A 22,747-nucleotide genomic window follows, 5' to 3' on the forward strand; every position below is an offset into this window, starting at 1 on the left:
CTCTTTGGCTAATATTTGTCATCATATTATCTGGTTACCAGCTCAGTTGATGACTCGCCATAAGCACTCTGGCTAGTGAGAGAATACAATATTAGCACACATGGAATTGCTTACCTTGTCTGACTTCATTGGAACCCACCCAGAGCCGGTGTTCAAGATGCACAGTATTTATATCATATGCAATCAGAGCCTTAGCATTGGGCCAAAGATGGCTCACCAATGCAATTTCCATGTGTGCACCCTTAGAAGAACCAGAAAGTATCTTATCATGTATGAAAATACATTATTGTTTCATGCCCTCTGATTGTATGTGCCAAAACTGCTTTTTGAGATGCCCCATGACAATAAAATACTTTTTAAACAAACAACACTCACAAATGACTGCAAGGCCTGCATGCAGTGTGAGTTGTTTAGTACTCATGATAAACCTGTGGCACTGGTTGCCAGTCATATCCATAAGTGATTTTAAGGTCATATATTTTGTTTATAAGGCTTTTTATGAAGTATGGGATGAGATTAAATTCAGAAAAGGGTCTCAAAGCACTGACCCAATTTAATCATGCACTGAACCTTTACTCATCATCCACTAGGTTTAAAAAAAGTGAACATGAGGGTAGGTGTAAGGGGTATGTGGGACCACCTGCTGTATTATACTCCCAATCAACATTCAGACGTTAAAAACTACTACATCAAATGTAAGTGCAGCCTGAAATGATCTCCCCTCCATTAAGGTTTTTGAAATGGTGTTGTCTGTTCTTAGAATAAACTGTCTATTCTGTGATCTGATGCAACCCTGTTAGTACATGAAGGGTATTAGAACATTTTGCTAGGATAACACAGGAACCCAAAATTGTAAAGCCATGCTATTCTGTACAATAACTTTTTCCAGTAGGAAATAAATTGCCTTGCCAAAGTGCAGTAGATCTGGATGCCTTCTGAATCTTCATGTAACGGAGATGAAGCAGATCTCAGAAAGAAAGGGAGTTCTAGAGAGATGCCACCTTGAATGAAAGAGACTCTGGCCACCAGGCAGCAGACCACACTATGGGTGGCCTGCCATAACAACCACCTCTATTTTATCCACATTAATTTGAGAACATTGTTTATGTTTATGCTCTTCAGTGAGGCAGGACCGAAAATCAGAATTATCTAGGCACTTGATTGAACTAATTAACGAAGGTTGTTTAACATAGAGCGACATTTGATATTGCCCAGTTTGGCCATGGTTGTCTCTATTGTTATTCCAAGATGGTAAATCTAGAGATTTGCTTGTGATGTTCATGGGCTGTCCTGCAAGACTTGTTTCAATGTGATTGAGCTTAGTCTAAGTCTTATGCAATAAATGATGTGTCAGTCAAGGGCTTGGCAACATTCTGTCTTAATGGTGTTATAACCTAATAAAATGTTGTGATCAAGAACTGGATATCAACTTTGGTGACTCAAGCAGATAAGTCTTTGGAGTCACCATGTAGTGTCAGTGCTTGGGCGGAAGACAACACTTCAAAACACTCAACTGTAATTTGCTGTGTGGCTTGGAGCATTTGTTTGAGCGAAGAGGTGACATAGAAGGTACAACACCGATGACAGTCATACTTTTAATCATAATTGCAGTAGAAAAGATCCACTGATTCAGCACACCCCTATTATGGATCAGGAGATCTATTAAATTAGCTATCTGGACTCTTTATCTGGACCACAGAGTAAACATCACCTTACTGGAAAAGTTCACCCCACCACAACAACTCTTCGGTAAATCACAGGCTTACCTCTCTAGTATGTGATGTGTGGGTCAGCAGAGAACTGCAGCAGGTTCCACCATAACTGATAGCCAAAGGATAAAAATACGGTCTGAAGTGTTTGACGTAGCTTGCCATGGTTGCTTTGGCCTCATAAGAGACCTGGACAGGGCCGAACTGGCCATGGCGGGCACCGAGCTTTTCTCTGGTGGGCCGCAAGGGTGGGGGTCGGTTTTAGACCCCTGGGATGCATTTTTAGTTACCGGGGGGGGGGGGAAATTTTGCAGCATAGCGGCCCCCAGCAACAAAAGCAGCACAAAGCTTTACAGCTCAAGATAGTACCTTCACTTTAAAACATGCATTGAATATTGCTTTGAATCTATTTAAAATGTGATACGTAAAACACACTTTCTGTGGGAGAAGGTCTTCTGCTATCATGTAGCAGACTACGGGCCTATTCTTGCACAATTCGTGCACCTTTGGACTAACAGAGAAATATAGCTTACATGCACAAAGGGAGAGAAGGGTTGATAATGGGGTAAGCAGCACAATACTGTCTGATGTCAATATAAATCGAGAGTAATGCCATATTTTCTAACTGGTCTAGAAAAGGTGTCAGGTGCGTCACTTCCACTACTTGAACGCTAATCTAAAAGTCACACTGAGGGAAATTACCCTGTGGAAGGCCACCAGGCATGATATCAGTCTGATCTGAGTCTCCTTCAGACCCCATTTAATGGAGAAGTGCAACATAATCTATCAATCATCACCCACAAATGGCACAAGCAACACCTCTTTAGGGGGGCTGATTCTGAGAAAAAAAAACAATGCTGAGCTGCAGGCCACTACAACTGAGTGACCCACCAGGCACAACATTTCCGAAGAAAGCGCTACTATTATGTCAGCTGAAGCAATTCCCTCAGGAGGACTATGCACCAGACTCTAAAGGAAACCCAAAATGTTGACATCAACGTGAAAAAGTTTTAGAACAAAAAAGGAGATGAAGAAATTGATTCTGGAGATCAAGAAATAATTCAGGAGATCAAATCATGTGATGGAAATTAAAAACTGAAAGAAATGAGGTCAGATGTCAATTCTTAACCACTTACAATTTAGACAGGTAGATTAACTTCTGGCAAATCCATGTAACTATCTATGGAAGGCTGAGACGGCTTACCAGTGGGAAGTATGACATAGATTGTTAGGTGCTAGTAAGGCTAACACCTCCAAGACTTTTTGGGGGATAATTAATGAACTTGAAAGGGGTGAGAATAGGGCCTGCAGTGCAAATATAAAGGAAAATGATTGGGCTGATTATATCGCTACTTTGTATGATCCTGATACTTCCTCCACAGCTCGGGGAAGTGGGGCAGACGAAAGTGCACCATTTCGAATGAAGCTAAGTAGTCAAATTGATTAAGCAGCATTATTAAAACCGGTTCCATTAAAGAAAGAAGAAGTATCCACCATAATACGACAGATTTGGCCAAATGGGGCCCCAGGCCCAAATGGTCTTCCAAATGGCAGTTTTAAAGCAAATCCAGATCTGTGGCCCGAGGTCCTGACTCCTCTATATAATGAGGTTCTACTAATGAATGCAGTCCCTGAGACATGGCAAGGAAGTATCCTACAGCCTATTTACAAAAGTGGTGCATCTGAAAATCCGACCAATTATGGATTAGTAGCCCTAACAGATGTTGAGGCAAGGGACTTTGCCATCCGTTTATTGGAGGACCTGAAAGAATGGTCAGTGGATAAGCTGCTAATGCCAATCAATCAATTACGTTTTCGTAAATGCCAATCCACAGTTAATAACCACTAACCCTAACCCTGAAAGCAGAGAGTGCACTTTTGAAATAGCAAAATCAATATGTCTGTTTTGTAGATCTAAAATCAGCATTCAGCTCTGTCCCACAATACATATTATGGAAAATATTATTAGGATGCGGCATTCCTGTAATCTTCTGGGTGCAATTTTTCAAATATATACAAACACCTGGGTTCAGGTCAAGTTAGTGGATGGCCTCAGTCTGTCTCTGTGAATCAAAACTTTTAACAGTCTAAAACAAAGATGTGTACTTGCTTCATCTTTATTTCATCTTTTTATGGCAGATTTGTACCAACATTTGAAGATCAATGGTAATCTGAGTAAATTTGCCACTTGTCATATATATTTACAATACGTGGACCATACGATTCAACTTGGTCAGACTCCTACAGTTCTACAGCGACTTGTGCATTCTTTTGGAGAATATACAGGTTAAGCGTTATGAAAACCAACAAAATGTCGATAGGGGAATCGATCGCCAAGTCTAGAGCATCGCATGCTAAAGGAATGTCAATGGATTTGGATAGGAGCTTTAAATGCGTGGGAATCCTAATTGATCATAAAGTCTTTTTTAAAGGACATTTTAATGTTTTTCGAGCTAAGAGATCATCCTATATTTTTGCTTTTTAATTATTAGGAGACAAACTTAGGTGCCAATCGTATGACCATCTGGTAAACATTATGAGAGCCAAGCTGATTTCAGCCTTAGCTTATGGTTCAGTTATATTTAAAGGGAAGGATGACAAATGACTTAACTTACTTCAGATCAAAGCATAGCATGTAAATCATTTAATATGATTCTAAATGAAATTGCTCAAGCTGGAGTTCCCCTAGATATTAGTCTCCAATGCCAAGTCTTAGGTTTTCTCAAATGTATTCATTCTCTGGCTCCATCTCATCCAGACACGTTGGTGAACATGTGTTGGCAGGAAATAAACCAATCGACCCATGCTGGTGCTTGGAGATCGTATTTATCCAACTGTCTCCAGACTTTGGAGCTGCAGTCTGAGCTTCAGGAAGTGACTAGAGCCTCTCTTAAACTCTCCCTGAAATCAAAAGTACTCTGGGTTAGAGCTGATAAGGATGCTCTGGCAGCAAAGAAGCATGCTTAGGCCGTGGTAAATTCTTGTGAGGGCTGCACTCCAGTGAAATCAGAATCTTCATATAATCTGCATCATCATTCTTAGACAAAGCCATTCTTTCTTTTTTTCTTTTTGAACAGTGGGTAATCAAATCTATTGGGCTGTCACTTCTGTGAGTAAACATTCACTTTGAAGTACTTAAAGCGTATTGTTTAATTAAATTCTCCTAATGTAATTCTCTTTTCAGATGCAGTCCGGTTACCATGGTAACGAATATGTCTTGTGGAAATAAAGGTCTATGTAATGAAGAGAAGTTTGTGCTTCTTCTTTTTCCATTTGATGAGCCCCGAGGTTCCTCTCACAGCGCACGGCTTTGATTGCAATTAAAACATCTTTTAGCAAAATCTGTGCACATTTGTTTGACTTCAATTGACTTCCTTCGTGTTTCCGCTTGGAAACTATTATCGTGGTTAGGAATGTAACCCTAGCTCACTGAAACTATTGTCTTGAACGGTTTTTGGGCACGAGATTGATATGTCAGGAACAACTGTGGTGAAACTTTGCTTAAAATGTGTTGCTGCAAAATTATCTATTTTATATGAGCAGTAGCTGCTCAGAGTTCCTACATTTTTTCCTTGGCGTGTTTCCCTTTGGGTCTATTTTGAAGCTATCTGAATTCGTTGTGTGCGCACATATGTGTATATGTGTGTGTGCAACCACTGTGTATCCTCTGGTTCATGTGTGTGTGGCCATTGTGTTTTGCTGTGATGTATGCACAGATCACAGACCAAACTCATTCCTTGACCTGCTATGTTTGAGGGTAGAGATGTGATCATCCCAGTCATTGACACACTGTTGTGGTGCCCACACAGAGTTATTTATGGCATCACAAGAGTAAAATGTAGGGAGCACGGGCATGTGCCATTCCATTAAGCTGCCAAGAAAGAATGTCCTGTGTAATGTTAATATCTGAAAGTGCACTCGCTGCTATGTGGAGAGCTAGGCCACATTCAGCACCGCTTGAGACCATTAGCCATGCCTCACCTTCCAAAATGACAAATTCTGCCAGATTGTAAGCCCTCTGGAGTTCAGTCATTGCAAGATCCCCCCACACTGGTCAAATGCAAATGGCAAGTATGAATGTTTCATGCGGGTGGCACACTGCTCGTAGCCATATGCCACCAACATGGCATTACCATGCACCCTTTTCATCAATCGGGGTGGGTGCACTATTGAATACCTCACACCCAGGGCCAATTCACATGATAAGCATGTCACCATGATTATACCTCTCAGTTCCTCTCCAACAATGATGTAAATGATGTGGGGAATGCCTGACAGTCACCCAAATGCGGCACCATGCAACCTGTTGGCAGGGTCGTTCTGTCAGACACACCATATCTGCTATCCCCCACATGCCCTTCTGTCCACCAGTGCCAGCCTGCTTTGGAACTCTGTCCAGCCTGCTGTGGCAAGCAGAACCTCTGAATCCCCATGTGTGCTTGGTATATGACTTCATGGATCTATGTTAACTTTTGTCCAATCCAGATAACAGGTATATACAATACAATGGTTCCAGGGCCCCAAAGAGCTCAAGAATAGTGTCTGCCATTAACTCCTCTATGAGTAGCATGGTGTGATTCTTTTATTGAAAATGTTGTAAATGTGGGGAGGGGTATGCTAGAGAGCCCTGCAGCAAGATGAAAACCACTTAACGAGGTTTTACTGGCAGATATTAACATACACCACGTATCTGTGGTGCCAGGACGCCAAATGACAAGACAAGGATCTGACACCATGCCCTAAGAAGAGATGCTACAGCTGATGTCTATATTTTGAAAGAATTTGGCACAGAAAAGCAGGATGGTGGCCCTGCCTGCTGTGGCCTGAATTGCGGCTAAGTGCACTGCCCCAGCCCATCCCCCAAAGCAGCAAGGCCTAGATGAGAGGAAAGCACCCCTTTGCTCTAGGAGCCTTGCCGGACTGCTGGGGGTGCCCTGCGGGCTCGCTCCACCAACTTCTCCCAAAGATAGTGACTCCAGCGGACCCTCACCTCTGCTTCAGGGCCAGCTGAGAAGAGGGATGCTGGCTACAAGAAATGCAGCGGACCCGCAGACAGTGGTGCTGCCTTCAGGGGTGTACTGTACTCATGGGGCCTGGCCTGCCAAGGAAAGCGGGAGCTGCTGAGGAAGTGCTGCGGCCCAATACTAGGGAGGCCCTGAATGCTGACAGGTGCCTGCTGACACCTCGCAGCGGGAGGAGCTGCCCTTAACACACCCACCCAGCTAGAACTGACAGGGGGAGGCGGGGCAGTGAATCGGCATTCTGCGGCCTGCTCGGCGGCCCTGCAGGCCCCCTGGCCCATTCTTTATGGAGTCACGGACTCGCAGTGCTGCTGTCTCGGTGGAGGACATTTTCTGGTGGTTTCCGACTATGGCGATGGGAGCAGAGGAGGTTGGGGCTGCCACGCTGGACATTGAGGTAGACCTGCCGTCCGCAACATTACCTTCAGGATCCTTACAAACCAGCGAGGCTCGGTGCAGGCCAGGGGCAGGTGCTGCTCAGGGGAGCTGCGGCCCTTACTGCGAGGGCCCCTGATGCCTATGGGCGAGCAGCTCCCCAGAGCAACTGGCCCTCAGGGAATGGTGTGGAGGGGGTCTTTCAGGGATACGAGGTCCTTGGCCCAGGCCTGGGCCCGCACGCCACCGGAAGACTGAGCAGGTGAGCGGTGGTGAGTGATACCTGCGGGCAGCGAGAGCCACTGCAAGTTGGGGGCATGTCTATATCAAAGGTATGCTACGTTCACCTTTCGAGGACAACCTATCAGCAATCTTCTATGTGGAGCAAGCCCATCATAGGTTGGAACCGTGCCCTCCTTGGAAGCACCAGCAAGACCCAGAGCCACCAGACTTCTCAACTACAGAGACCGCGACATGGTCCCATGGCTTGCTCAAGAGTGACGCACCATTCAGTACTAGGGCAACGACATCTCATTTTACCCCAATTTCACACCAGCGGTATAAGCTGCCCCCTGGGAATTTCTCCCGGTCACATGCCTGCTCAAGAAAGTGAATATCAGCTACTCCTTACTTTACCCGGTCAAACTGCTGATCAAAAACAACTAAAAACCCCTCTCCTTCACCAAAACCAAAGCAACAATGAAATTCTCCAGACAGCTGTCAAACTGGTGATTCCCACTGCATACTGCTGTTGTCTGTGTAAGATTTATGGAGGGGGTGGGATTGAATCTCTCAACCAATTTTGGGGGGTTCTGGTGAGCGGGGTATAGGTATGTTGGACTGTTTGTTTCTCCCCATTTGGTCCCTGCATGACACACACCTGGCAAGACACCACACTAAGGCACTGCCTTCCTGGGCAGGTACGTGGTGCACGGACCGCTCCCAAAAGTCACACATCCCCCACCATGATGTGGGAGGAACATCATTTGATGTCTGACCTCAAACATCTGCGGGTTAAATGACTAGCAGAAGACCAGGCTAATTTAGGTCTATATCAATAGGCACCACATAGACATCTGCTTCCTCCAGGAGCTCCACCGAACTCTGCAACTGCCCCCTGCCTTTGGCTGGGTGGTGCGCAGAAACCCCACCTCCTTATACTCCAATTATGCTTGAGTGTTGGAAATGGCCATTTTTGCAGGGTTATCCCAAAACTTTTTCCTTCTTCCTCCTATTTTTTCCTGACTTATATTTGTTGCTTTTAGGACTCTGGGCACTTTACCACTGCTAATCAGTACTAAAGTGCATATGCTGTCTGTGTAAATTGTGCTATGGATTGGTGTTTCCATGATTGGGTATTTGATTTACTTGTTAGTCCCTAGTAAAGTGCACTGAGTGTGCCAGGGCCTGTAAACCAAATGCTACTAGTGGGCCTGCAGCACTGATTGTGCCACCCATGTGAGTAGCCCTAAAAAGGTAACTCAGACCTGCCATTGCAGAGTCTGCACGCAGTTTGTAACTGCCATGTCGACTTGGCGAGTGCACCCACTTGCCAGGCCCTAAACCTTCCCTTTTCTGGATGTCAGTCACCCTTAAGGTAGGCCCAAGGCACCTCTGTGGGCAGGGTGCAGTGTCTGTGAAAGGTAGGACATGCCCTGGTGTGTGTGGCATGTCCTGATAGTGAATTACAGCCCATTTTGTTTTTCACTATCGCAAGGCTACCTGCTCCCCATAGGACAGAATGGGAAGTTAGTTTATAACATCTTATAAACATAACTGGCCCTGGGAACTAGGTGGGAAAATAAAGTTTAGTATGCCTGGACTCAGAATCTAAAGATGCATCTTTTAGTGAAGGTGATTTTTACATTCTGTGTTTGAAAATACCACTTTTACAAAGTAGGTGTTTTCTTGCTCAGTCATCCCGTGTGCCTCTGCTGGAATGTGGATTGCCTGTCTGGGTTTTGGATGACAGAAGACTGGGGAGCAGGAGGGGCTTCAGATAGTCGTAGGGTCAGGAAAGGGCTAAATAGACCTGGGCTGCAATGGGGAAAGGGGGAAGAGATTTCCTTTCACCTCAAAGGGCCTGGTCTGCCTTTGAGAATGCTGTCTCCACCTTCTGCCAGGAAATCACACCAGAGAAGGCAGAACTGGCTCTGGCTGGGCACAGACACTCCCTGCCTAAGAGATCAAAAGATTTTGGGATGTAAATATTGGGGCCCTGACCCCTGAACTTTAGAACTCTTTTGGATCAAGGAGACTGCCAAGAAGATGAGCTGGAGAAGCTGTGAGGCGGGATTACCGGTTTGCTGTGTGCTTTGCTGTGTTGGCCTGCAGTGGCTGCGTCTGTCTTGGACAGTGAAAGGACTGGACTGAACTTTCTGCATTCTACTTTTGTCAGTTTCTCCAAGGGCTTGAGGTAGAGCTTGCCCCCTGTTCAAGAAGTCTCAGTAACAGCAAAGACTTCAAGCTCTTCTGCCTTCAGCACTGGGGACTGTGTGTTTTGTGCTGCGACAGAAGAAAAGCAACTCGACGACGTCTACGACGCCGCAATCAACCCGCGGCTCACACCAGACCTGTGTGCACCGCACTCCGCACCGCTTCGCGACGACGCCTTGGCACCGCAGAGGGCACCGCCGCAACATCGCACCGCACCCTGGTCTCACCAACGACACCTGCTGATGCCGCCACCGAGCCGCTGCGCACACCGTGACCTGTGGGCACCGCACTCTGCGCTGCCTTGCTTCACGACGACGCCTTGGCATCCCCGATGATGCCACTCCATGCCGAAATCTACGCCGCTGCTTGCACCGTGGTTTGAGGGCACCGCTCGTAAAGTTACATGACGCAACGCCCTCATCCTGCACCGCAGCCTTGGCCTACCAACGCCGGCACCATCGACTCCAGTTTGTCAGCCGAAGACAGCGATTTAGCCACGACGACGACGCTGCTTGCACCATGACCTGCCAGCACCGCGACGAACACTGCCTTCACCTCGCACCACGACCATGGTCTTACCGTGAGGCCATCTGACACCGCCACTGAGCCGCTGCTCGCACCGTGACCTGAGGGCACCGCACCGCTGCACTTCACACCGCAACACCCAACGCCAGCGCTCCTGACTTCAACAGAGGAGAGTTCGACCTGCAACGCATGTGACTTCAAGGGCCCTGACGACTTCTGCACCGACCTCCGGAACCGACGCCTGCGGACGCCGTGCTTTCGGAAGCTCAACAAGAGGTCATCAACACCCTGCATTTCTAAAAGGTACTGTTTGTGGATCTTCCTGACACCGTAGCTGACCCGCGATGCCGCAGTCAGTCAGAACTGTTTGTATTTGTTTGCTCACATCGCTGTGATAGCCCCGAACGGAGCTATCGACATCAAGGAACTATTTTTCAAGGTTATTTTTTGATAACTGAAGATTCTTAAGTATATAAAAATATTGGATATTTTTATAAACTGGTGTGGTGTCCTTTTGTAGTGCTTACACTGTATTACTCTTGGTTATGTGCAAATGCTTTACACACTGCCTCTAAGATAAGCCTGACTGCTCGTGCCAAGCTACCAAGGGGGTGAGCAGAGGTTATTTTAGGAGTGTAACTCTGTTACCCTGACTAGAGTGGTGGTTTTCGCCTGGCTTTGGCACATGCCCTAGCCTGCCAAAAATCCCATTTCTAACATTAAGGGACTGCCATACTTGTTCAAAAAGGGATGCCCTAGTGCAAAAGACACGTTACAATTACAAAGTAGCCCCTGACAGGAGAGATTCACACAGAAAACAATGAATATAGGCCTGAAATCAGAGCTATATTAACGCTGTCCAGCCAGAGAGAAATATTTAATAATGTATCTAATCACATAGAACACAAGAATAAAGTGGGACGCAATCCTGCATCCAACGCAACATATATAACAAATAACACAAATGAACAGAAATTCACAAATTCAGAAAAAGGCTCAGGCAGGGCAAGAAATGCTTGTAAATTGTGTAAAGAATTGCAACAAGCAAACAATATTTAAAGACACCGTTACACATTAGTAATGAATTCAATTGCATTTACAGTGCCGTAAAAACAATGTTGGGATCATCATCAGGACATGAAGATTACATGCCTTAGGGAATTTTGGCCAAGCGTAATAGCTAGTGGAGCTTATCAATGACCAGAAGGGTAGCCACATGAAACCTGAAACCCAGCTACAAATTATGGCATCCTTCTAGTCCCAGCTGTATTCCACCATGGTCATACCTGACACGGCAGCCCTGGCTGCCTACCTTGGCACGATACCACTGCAGTGCTGGACCTGTCCCATCGTCTGCACCCAGACGCCCCTTTCACAGTGGAAGAGGTGATCTAGGTAATACAGAGCCTCCCCAGTGACAAAGCCCTGGATTAGATGGGCTCACCACCTCCGTCTACAAGGAATATGCTACAATTCAAGCCCCTAATCCCCTGGCAGTGTGCAAAGACTCCCTGGTGACCAGCGTGCTGCTGCTGTCCCTATGGAAAGCAGTCGTTGTTGTGATATAGAAATCCGACAAACCATCTAATGGCTGCGACTCATAACTACCGCTTTCAATGATAAACATTGATAAACATTGACAAAAACATTTTTGCTAAACACCTTACTAATTGGCTACTCCCTTTACCTTTACTGCCAGACATCGTCGCATCATGCAGCGCTGTGTCCAGATGTCCTGCATTTACGCTCCCTCTATCCCACTTGCACGTAATCGCATACTCCCCCCACTGGAGGACAAAGTTGCTAGAGGGCAAGCACTTCAACAAGAGCTCTATACATTTGGGGACCTTTACCCCGACAGTCAGTACCTGCCCCCACTTGAGGCCAACGAGTGCCCTCGCCCTACTACGCTAGATGTCCTTCGCTATCATCAGGTCTGTGCTACATGCCGCCCCTGCATGCCATGTTGGAACACCTGATAACGAACTCCTCCCCTATGCAAATTGGTGACTCGATTGTATGCTGAGATGCAAGGTAAGCCACCAGGGTATGCCCCTACAGCTCGCACAATGTGGGAACTAGACACCAGCCTCCCATATCTAAAGCACAATGAACATATTGCTGTGGGCTGACTGCGGCCCTATCACCTAAATTATAGACTTTGGCTCATTCATTTTAGGTTCCTACACAGACTATACTGCACTCAGGTGCAATTGTATCATATGGGACTAGTTGAGGAGGCACCGCCCCACAGGCCACATTCTGCCATCTCACGTGGAAGTGCTCAAACACCGCTGGCTACTGGGCTGACGTTTACAGAGATCTAGCCCAGATCACTGCTCACTCGCCACCTCAGTCCCCACTGGTTGAAATCCAGGGATACATCAGCGATCCACCCTGAGGCTCGGAATCTCACTGGAGTGCTATCACTTCTAGCTAAAAGAGGGATAGCCATATATTAGGCCAGGTGACCCGTGCCTTAGGTTGTGACCTGGCTACAGGATGCTGCTTATTGCCAGAAGCTCACTAACTACTGGGAGCTCATGCCACCAAGATCCCTTCACAAGGACATCTGGGGACCACTTACAACTTACTGAGACAAAGCGAGCCTAGTACTATGTCAGAAACAGAGGGGGGCCCACCGGCTGCAGGAACAGACACTCCACCTGCTAAGGCGACCTGTGCGCCTCACCACTTGGTCTTTATGCACTTGGCAGCAAAATCTATGAGTTCTGCGAAGTATGTGGGTAGCTTGGCTGATTGATTTGGACATTCTCTCTGATGTGGTGTTTTTTACTTGCTTTTCTTTCCATCAAGAAAATGAATAAACTGCTGTGTCTTGTCTATACCCTGACTTTCCTCCTCACCACTCCCTACCCTTTTTCTGAGGCTCTTGCCTTGTTGATGTTGCTTTTCGAAATGCGAATAAAAAAATACAAACATTTACAAATGTGGACTTCTGGTACGATTCCCAAAAGAGAAACTGTATCCCTTCGACAGCTTCTGGCTTGCAATTCTGTTACCAACCCAGTCACTGCCTGTAACCGATCAATGGTTTGCAATCATAAATGCAGTCTGAAACCAATGATGCACTGCACTGCAACTCACAAATAAGAGTCACCCCTTTCGAACAGTTTGCTATTTCCAAATCGGAATTAGTTACAAAAGTTAGTTTGAGAACCAAAACAACTTTTTTTGGTTCAAAGCATGTAATTTTTCAAACAGCAAGTTTTGCAACTACAAAATTATTTTGAACATTGGGCCCTTACTTCAGAAATCAACTCACCGGCTCTTGTAAACATATATCCACTATTCCCGTTCATATTGCTTGAACATTCTGTTCATGAATTACTTGTTCAATACTTGTGTGAATAAAGTAAAAGAGTATGTAGAAGTTCCTTTTTGGGTTGACCTACAAAATATTTTTTTCTTCCGTTTGGGTATTAATTTTTATTTTGAATATGATAAGTATCAGGCTCTTGGGCACATTGAGAACCACCATAAAAAACGGCAGGACTTACCACTAGAGTAGGAGACTATATGGCAAGACTTGTCTTGGGATTTTGATGTCTAGAACTTCTCGAGGTCACTTCTTGAAAGAGACACATTCAATTACTACAGTGCCTAGAAGTACCATCCACCTAACGCAAATCAATTAATATTACCAAAGATCAAAAGGCTACCAGGAATCTCCAAGGAATATGCCATTCACACATATGGGTTTGACGGAAAGATCCATCGATGCCAACTAATTAAGCTGCTGACTTCAAATAAAAGATAAGTTCCATCAATGCAAAGTCAGTCCTTCTGTCTTCCACAGAATTTCCTTTGGTTCTCGAGCATGCATACAGCCTGGGAGATTTCACAAAGGAAGAGAGCAAGTGCAGAAGAACCGTAATTTAATGCTGCAAGGGTAAATTATACTAAAGTCCTTGGCACAATCCAGAACCAAGCTAACCTGGGGAATAGGATAGGTTTCTGATCGCCTATTGACCACTTTGGTTGTTAATTTTATAGCCCTATAAATGAGCAGGCAGCACAATTCAGAATTGCTATTGTAATAGCTAGATATTTTACAACATAGTCCTAAATTATGTTTGTGCACAAGTCCTTTGCTCAAATGTTATTAGAGTTGCTATTTTTTAAGATTTGCTTGCTAAGAGTGATTATCGGCAAGAGATAATGGAATACAATTTTCATATAATATCATGCAGGAGAACCTCAGAGTATGGAGTACCAAATACGTACACATACCACTGTATCAATCGTGCAACGACCTGAAAATAAAAAGATAAAATAGAGTTCCAAATAGAGTTCCAAGGAGCATATGCAACTGGCCACTCATATTTCGCTGAGTGTGAATCAGGCTGTTTGATAGGATGACATTACACTCTCTAAATGAGTAGGCCCATGGTGGTTCCAGAGAGGAAGAAATCTGTGAGGTTTGATGGGGAAAGCAGATAATCAAGCTCATGTTGGAAAGTGGTGAGTCCTCGAGATTGGGGTATTGGCCAGGCAGCATCTGTTATAGTAGGGAGATGTGTTGAAGGTAAACTTGCCAGGTGTTGTGGCTAAGGCAGTGTCTAAGTAATCCGAACCAGTGAATATGAAAGAAGTATTAGCAACTGATGTTGTAAGTGAAGATGTCTGGAGGTGGAGTTCTGATTGTGTATCTCTGTACAGAAGTAGGTATGGTGGGAAATAAGTGTTCAAGTTTGTTGGTGAATGTTAAGGTTTGCCTTGCTTTGAAGACAGTGATTGTTAGATCTGGGGGTCTCTAGTTGGCAGGGGTCCTGTCCAAATAGGGACCCTTGCTTCTAGTCAGGGTAAGGGGATACACTCTTTAGATAACCCCTGCTCACCCCCTTGGTAGCTTGGCACGAGCAGACAGGCTTATCAAAGGCAATGTGTAAAGTATTTGTACCAACACAGTAACACAGTGAAAACACCACAAATGGACTCCACACCAGTGTAGATAAAGTACTTTTATATAAACTACACAAGACCAAAACGACAAAAATCCAACATACACAGTTCAAGAATATGGTTTCAAAAGAGTTCTTAGCTTAGCGACAAAAAAATCCACATTAGCGTCGATTTTAGCCAACAGTACCTGGTGATGCGATAAAAGTTCCTAGCGGCGCTGAGGCGTTGAAAAACAAGCAACAGCGTCAGTCCTGAGACCCTGGGGAGGCAATGCGACAACCCCGCTGCATGCAGCGGGCATGTGCGACGAATCCGGCCTGTATGGGGAGTGAGGTGATACTTGTATGGATTTCAAGGCGTAGCTTCTCCAGTAGAAATTTACTCGCAAAGGCACGGTGCGACGATCTTCGATGTTTCTGCGACGATGTTCGCAGCGATGAAATATGGCCCGCTAACGAGCAGTGCGACGTTCTTTGATGGCTCTGCGACGATGTTCACAGCAACGAAATGCGGCCTGCTAACGAGCGGTGCGATGATCTCACTCAGCGGCGGCAGGCTCTGCGACGATACTCGCAGCGACGGCAATCTTCCCGCTCCGGGGGCGATGCACTCCGGATATGAATGCGGCGTTGACGTTGCAGTGGCAACAGGCGCTGCGACGATCTTCGTGGCGATGGAAATTTTCTCGCTAAGCTGGTGATGAGTGAAAAAGTTGCAGATCTTTTACTTCTTTTCTCTTGGTCAGCTTCCCAACAGCAGGCACCACTTCCAGAGGCCCCACAATTGGAGCAAGCACTCTAGGAAGGGCAGAACTCACACAGCAGAGTTCAGGGGGAAGCTGGGGGTGAAGTCCTTTTGTTCCTGGGACTTCTTAACAGGAGGCCAGCTCTACTCAGGCCCTTGGAGATTCCTTCAAGCCAGGGGACACAGCACACAGCAAAGTCCTTCCCCTCTCCTTGGCAGCAAAGCAACTGCAGGTCAGCCTTACAGCAGGTCAGTCCTTCTTCTTCAGTCTTCCAGTTTTCTCCTTGGCAGAGGTTCCTTCTTGATTCCAGGATGATCTAATTTCTTGGAATCAGTGCCCCAATATTTATACCCCCAAATCCTTTGTCCTCTGAGGGCAGAGGGGCCTTTGCCCAGTCCAAACCAGTTCTGGAGCACTGTGTTTACATGACTCCTTCTTTCCTTTTACAGTGCAGGGCAGAAACATCAGACGCCCCACAGGAGGTGGAGCCGGCATTTTGGAGGGAAAGCACAGCCCTGGAGCACTTTGTTGACATGATTCCGTCTCTCCTTTCACAGCGCAGGGCAGAGACATCAGACGCACCACAGGGTGTGGAGCCAGCACTGTGGGGGGCAGGCACTGTCCTATTCAGGTCCCAGGTGCAACTCCTCCCTCCTTTCTAGATGTTGATCTCTCTATTCAGCCCTGTGCTGGCTCACCCTGTCTCCGGGAATTCCCAAGCCCCCTGGAATTCCCCAGCCCCTGTCACTCAAACTCCAGACAAGGAATACACAGCCTAGCAAAGGCAGGTTTGGATGGTTAGACAAGAAAATACCTACTTTCTAAAAGTGATATTTTCAAACACAGAATATTAAAACCAACTTTACTAAAAGATGTATTTTATCATTCTGAGTGCAGGCATACTAAACCGGAATTTCTACCATGTTCCCTGAGTCAGTTTAGGATTATAAGATGTAATAATCAAACTGCCCATTCTGCCCTATGGAGAACAGGTAGCCTTGCAATAGTGAAAAACGAAAATGGCTGTAATTCACTACCAGAGCATGTCACCCACACTAGTACATGCTCTACCTTTCACATACACTGCACCCTGCCCAGGGGGGTACCTAGGGGCTTCCATAGGGGTGGCCAATGTGTATAGAAAGGGAAGGGTTAGGCCTGGCCAGTGTGGACACTGGTCAGGGCAGCATGGCAGTTAGCAACTGCACCCAGGCACCGCGGTGGCAGGCCTGAGACACCATTTTAGGGCTACTCATGTGGGTGGCACAATCAGTCCTGCAGGCCCACTAGTAGCATTTGAATCACCAGCCCTGGCACACTTGGTGCACTTTACTAGGGACTTCCTGGTAACACAAATATGCCAATCATGGATATCCAATTACAATAACAATTTAACTAAGGAGCACTTGCACTTTGACACTGATCAGCAGTGGCAAAGTGCCCAAAGCATCTAAACCAGCAAAAACGAAATCCAGCACAGCGTCAAAAATACAGGAGATAGAGGCAAAAAGTCAGGGGACACCACGCCAAAGATGCCAGGTCTAACAGTGATGATGGGCAGGAAATGGCTCTAGTGGAAGAGCACTTGAATCTAGAGCATGATGTACCTGACAGTAATTTGCAGAAGACTAATGAAGGCATAATTCTGTGATGGAGTTTACACTTCAAGATGGTACCAGAGTGACAAAGACTACTGCCCGGGAAGCTGCCTGCCTAGATTCAGAGGTCTGCTGCTCCCGCTACTCACTGCAGCTTTTCTGACTGACTGAAGGGGTTGCTGACCCACTCCTCTGCAACCGCTCATGCCCTGAAGGTGTGGGGCTCTTGATGCGCCACTTAGCTCATCATTTTGAACCTCCTTGTGGTGCATGCATGAAGCTGTCCCCCAACCACATGGTGCCCTGATGAAAGACGGAGGCCCTGCCTGACTCTAAAATTCTGCTGTCGGGGCATATCTCCACCTGTGAGTCATTCTGAGCCTTTTTTGACCACCTCATTGTCACTGCTTGAGGAAACAGCTATCTATTGTGCTCTGATGCTAATCCTTTTGGAATCCCGCTGGGGGAGACTACAGACACTGTCACGGACGGGCGGGACTGCGAGGACCAGCCTGCCTAGCGCATTGACGATCCTCAGCGCAGCTGGTGCCTCTTCCCTCCCACTTCTACCAGCAGTGTAATAACGACTCGCGCCTTAAAAACCCTAATTAAGGCCGGATCACTGGTGCTCTGCTGCTAATCCTTTTGGAATCCCGCTGGGGGAGACTACAGACACTGTCACGGACGGGCGGGACTGCGAGGACCAGCCTGCCTAGCGCATTGACGATCCTCAGCGCAGCTGGTGCCTCTTCCCTCCAACCTCCTGGCATTTAAGAGACGCATGCTCCTCTCGCGTTAGCGGAACGCGAGCTGGACGGAGCCCGGGGCGAAGACCGGGCAAAGAGCGGGCCGTTTGAGGCCGTTCGAGCAAGGGCGAGCTAGGGCTAGGGTCCCCATCCCTTGCCTAAAGTCCCTACCTTATCTGGAGCCGTGTGTGTGACCATGACGACTAGAGAAACGAGGAGCAAAAGCGCTTTGGCGACCGGGAGGACAACAGGTACTCTGGATACGTACTTTGCCAAAGCTGGGTCCCTTCTCATTGATGAGATCCCTATCCTTGAAAGGCGCATCTCGCAAGAAATCGATTGGGTTAGGAGATCTTCTCTGGGATCCCTTGCTCATGCCATTACTCCTGTACAGACGCCTAATTGTACATCAGTAGTCGCAGGGGGGATAAATGGCATGTCTGTTCTATCAGCCTCACCTGACCCTAACTGCTCTGTTACTCCCTCTACTGATTGTGATAACTCTGCCACTGTAGAGCTTAGCATATTACCCCTTCCAACATGCAAGGTTTCCTTACCCCAGACTAATGCTGAAGGAGGTGTCTCTAATATGAATATAAGTATTGATAGGGAGCCCATGCAGCTACTACAGGGAGAGAAGGAGGGAGCTACTTTGAAAAGGAAAAAAGGGCCTATACGACAGGGGGTAGAAAACCTAAGGCTTCCAAACCTAATTCTAGGGGTGAGGGAAACCAACCGGATCCAGTTAGTAAAGGGCTAAATTTGTCTCGTAAAACAAGGGCTTTGTCCCACCAGACTTCGGCAAAAATTCTCCCTAGTCAACATATCCCTGCAGGGGTGGAGGATCTCACTCTCCCAGGTCTTCGCACCCTACTGAGGGAAATGCTTACTCCCCTGGAAGACCGTTTGGCTAACATGGAAATGTGTTTATTGGATTTGCGAAAGGGACTTTTAGATTTAGTAGCAGGCCAAAGAGCAAGTGCGCACGGAGCTCATGGGATTGCTGCTGGGACTTCCCACACACTTACTAATCCAGTTACTCTGTCCCCTGCACTCCCAACAGTTATTCCCTTAGAAAACATTATTCCAGTCCCTTTGTCAAAACCTGCTCCTGTATCTCCATGTAGGCAACAACCCCCGATAGTAACCGTTAGGAGGTCGAATTTAGTTGCCCCGGCCTCTACATCCGGCCAGGAGAAACCAGCAAATGATGCAATAAACTGCTCAGCTCGGCAAGCTAGCCCCCACAACTGGCGAAAAATAGTAAATTTGCCCCCGGAGGCGGCAGTTTATACTGTGGTCTTGAAGGGGGTACCTGTGCTTCGCGGCAATGTGGTGGAACCCTATGACTCTCTACATAATAAGGTTATTAGCTGGCTAAACATTCACAGGCCCTTACCACCTAATCTCAGAGGAGAAATCCTTATGGTCAGAAGGGTTCCATGGGTTGGATATACCGATAAGAAAAGCGTGGGGGACTGCATAATTGTAAGTTTTAAGAACCCGAATGTTGTGTCTTACATCTGCAACTGGCTTGGGAGTACAGGAGCTACATCTATTGAATTGGTCCATCTGTCACATTTCTACCCCAACACATGTGATTCGATTATGAGTAGGGATGACAGTTGGACCCGGGTGGGATTTGTTGACGATGGGTCTAGATTTAGGCCCACTCGCAATGTTTTTACCAACCACGGCAACTATACACACCCTAACAGATATAGTTGTCTAGACCAGGTAGATTGACTTTATAAGGGACAGGGGTTCGTGAGAGGTGAGACAGATATCACCACCCGAGAATTTGATGCCCTCCGACGGGAGAATTTAACATCCACTAGCTCCCATGTTCAAGTAACTAATTCACCCCAGAGTTTACTGGGTAATAATAATAACAATTTAACATTGATAGTCCCGCCTGCTTCCAACGCTGCCCCTATTGTTCCACCTATTTTGGAAATACCATTGCATGTGCCCATGGTTCTAACATCGGACACTGCGCCGGAGATAACTGGGGGATTAGGATTAGAATCTCCAGTTGAAACCCTAAAGGTTCTTTCTTGGAATGTGGCGGGCATTGCTAATAAATTATACACAAGTGATTGGGACTCCCTAATAGGCAATAGTGATATCTGCCTTTTTCAAGAGACCTGGGCGAGGGAACCGCTGTGCAGAGTAGGATACGCAGTGTTTGAAATTAAAGCAATTTGGACTAGCAGAGGGAGGCCATCTGGTGGTTTGGCGATTTGGGTAGCCAGTCACATTGGGTGTAACGCGGAGAGTGTACCAACGCTCTCGCAGGACATACAGTGTGTCCTACTCAAGTGGCCTAATGTTTTAAATTGAGCAATTATTAATGTGTATTCCCGCCCAGTTAGTGTGGCCATGGAATCCCCCACACTAGACGATCTTTCGTGTTTTTTGGGTCATCTCCCTAATGACTACAAGATAGTGGTGGGTGGTGATTTTAATTGCCACTTTGAACCCTTGGAAGGTCTAAAGGAAGGTGCCCTTACGGCTGAAAATGACTTCTGGGGTGTCCCGTCATGTCAATCTCCCCATGTTAAATCTTGGTCCCCTCTCGCTGTACAAATTATGTCCTTAACATTAAATTTTTCTTTAAGGGCCTGTAACGGCCGTACCACCTCTGATATCCCTTCATCTTGCACCTTTAACAGGAATAACCATGAATCTAGGTTGGATTATATCTTTGTAGATACCGGCCTTTGGTCTAAGGTCCTGGACTTCAGAGTAATAACAAGAACGGACAGTGACCACAACGCACTTCTACTGGATATGGTGCATCCCATATGTGCTGGTGGATCACTCTCCGCTGAGTCTAGTGACGATCTTGGGAACCTGGTTCTCAGCTCCAATAGACGTAGGGTCAAATGGGGGAAATTGGCAAGCTCAGAAGAGACTATAAGTAAAATTTATCAGCTAGCACTCCCCAAGCTAAAAGAACTGGATATACTAATTACTCAGCCAAGACCCTTGGAATTCAATGAGAAGTTAGCCTCAATTCATGAAGACCTAGTGGGAGCTTTAGGTGACGTTTTCTACCCAGTGGTACCTCTGCGGAAAAAAAAGACTTGAACCCCAACCTGGTACAATTCATCTTGTAAAAAGATTAAGTCAGAACTAATAAATACAATAAAAACAGGTTCTGATAAGGGCAAGGTTACTGAGCTCAGGCGGAACTATAGGAAAGCTATGGCACTAGCGCGATTGGAATGGGATTGGAATAGATGGCAGGACCTCACATTAGCATTAGAAGCGAAGGACCCGAGAAAATTCTGGTCCTTGGTAAATACCGGTGCAGGAGAACCAAAAGCTGCGGTGGAGCCAAACATTGCAGCTTCTGTTTGGGAGGCCCACTTTGGCCAATTGTATCAAGAAACATTTGGATTTGCCAATGATGCAGCCTCCACTGTTTTATCTATTCCTGTAGCTGGACTGGAATTTACCCTTGGTGAGGTGGTCAGTGCAATAGAGGGTTTGGCGAGGGGGAAGGCCCCAGGTCTCGATAGATTGCATGGTGATCTCTTTCGCCTCCATCCAGAGATATGGGGCCCTTATTTCCTCATCCTCTTCAATTCTATTGCGGGAGGAATGGAGATCCCCTGTACTTGGCTGGGGGCAGAGATAGTGCCTATTTTTAAAAAGGGCTCTCCTCTTCTCCCGGCCAACTACAGGCCGATTAGCCTCATAGATGTTCCCCAAAAAATCTATTCTCGCCTCCTCCTGAACCACCTTTCAGATTGGATGGAGGAAAATAAAATCCTTAGCCCCCTTCAGGCTGGCTTCAGGAAAAACACGTCCACCATGGATCAGATCTTCCGTCTCATTCTCCTCTACTGGAAAACCGTGAGTATCGAGAGGGGGAGGCTGTACATGGTGTTCGTGGACCTGAGGTCAGCCTTTGACCTGGTTCCCCGTAAGAAACTATGGGAGGTTCTAAAGGAGCTGGGCGTTCCGATCCATCTATTAAATGCCATAACTAGGCTCCACGAGAACAATTTTGCTCAGGTCAGGTGTGGGAGGGAAGGAGCATTGTCATCAAAATTCCCAGTCCTTAGAGGGGTAAGACAGGGTTGCGTTTTGGCGCCAACCCTGTTTTGCCTCTATGTCAATAATGCCATATTACATCTTGACACTATTGGGGACAATGATGCTCCATCCTTGGCAGGCAGGAGGGTACCAGCCATTATGTTTGCAGACGATACCCTCCTGCTTTCAAAATCACCGATGGGGATCCAACGGATCTTAGATGGATTTGGTCTTTTCTGTAGTCAATATGGTCTAGAGATCAACACAGAGAAGACCAAGTTCATGATATCCAATCCTTCATCCAAAACTAGACCCAATCCATCTTTGAGTTCAGTAAGATTGGAGAGGGTAAAAACTTTCCAGTACTTGGGGGTAACTCTCCATGAGAATTTATCTTGGGAACCCCAAATTGCAAGAAGTCGGTTAAAGCTGTCCCAATTGTCTGGGGGAATTCTGAAGGTTGTAAACACCTCCACTTATAAACCCATTAGTCCGGCAGTGGAGGTGTATAAAACCCAAGCTAAAGCGGCTGCATCTTACGGTGGAGAACTATGGGGGTATAAAGCGGGGCTAGAAATTGTTAATGTAGAAAATAATTTTCTTAGGCGTCTTCTTGCCC

This window comes from Triturus cristatus, chromosome 1_2, assembly GCF_964204655.1.
Source record: "Triturus cristatus chromosome 1_2, aTriCri1.1, whole genome shotgun sequence".
Classification (NCBI taxonomy): domain Eukaryota; kingdom Metazoa; phylum Chordata; class Amphibia; order Caudata; family Salamandridae; genus Triturus; species Triturus cristatus.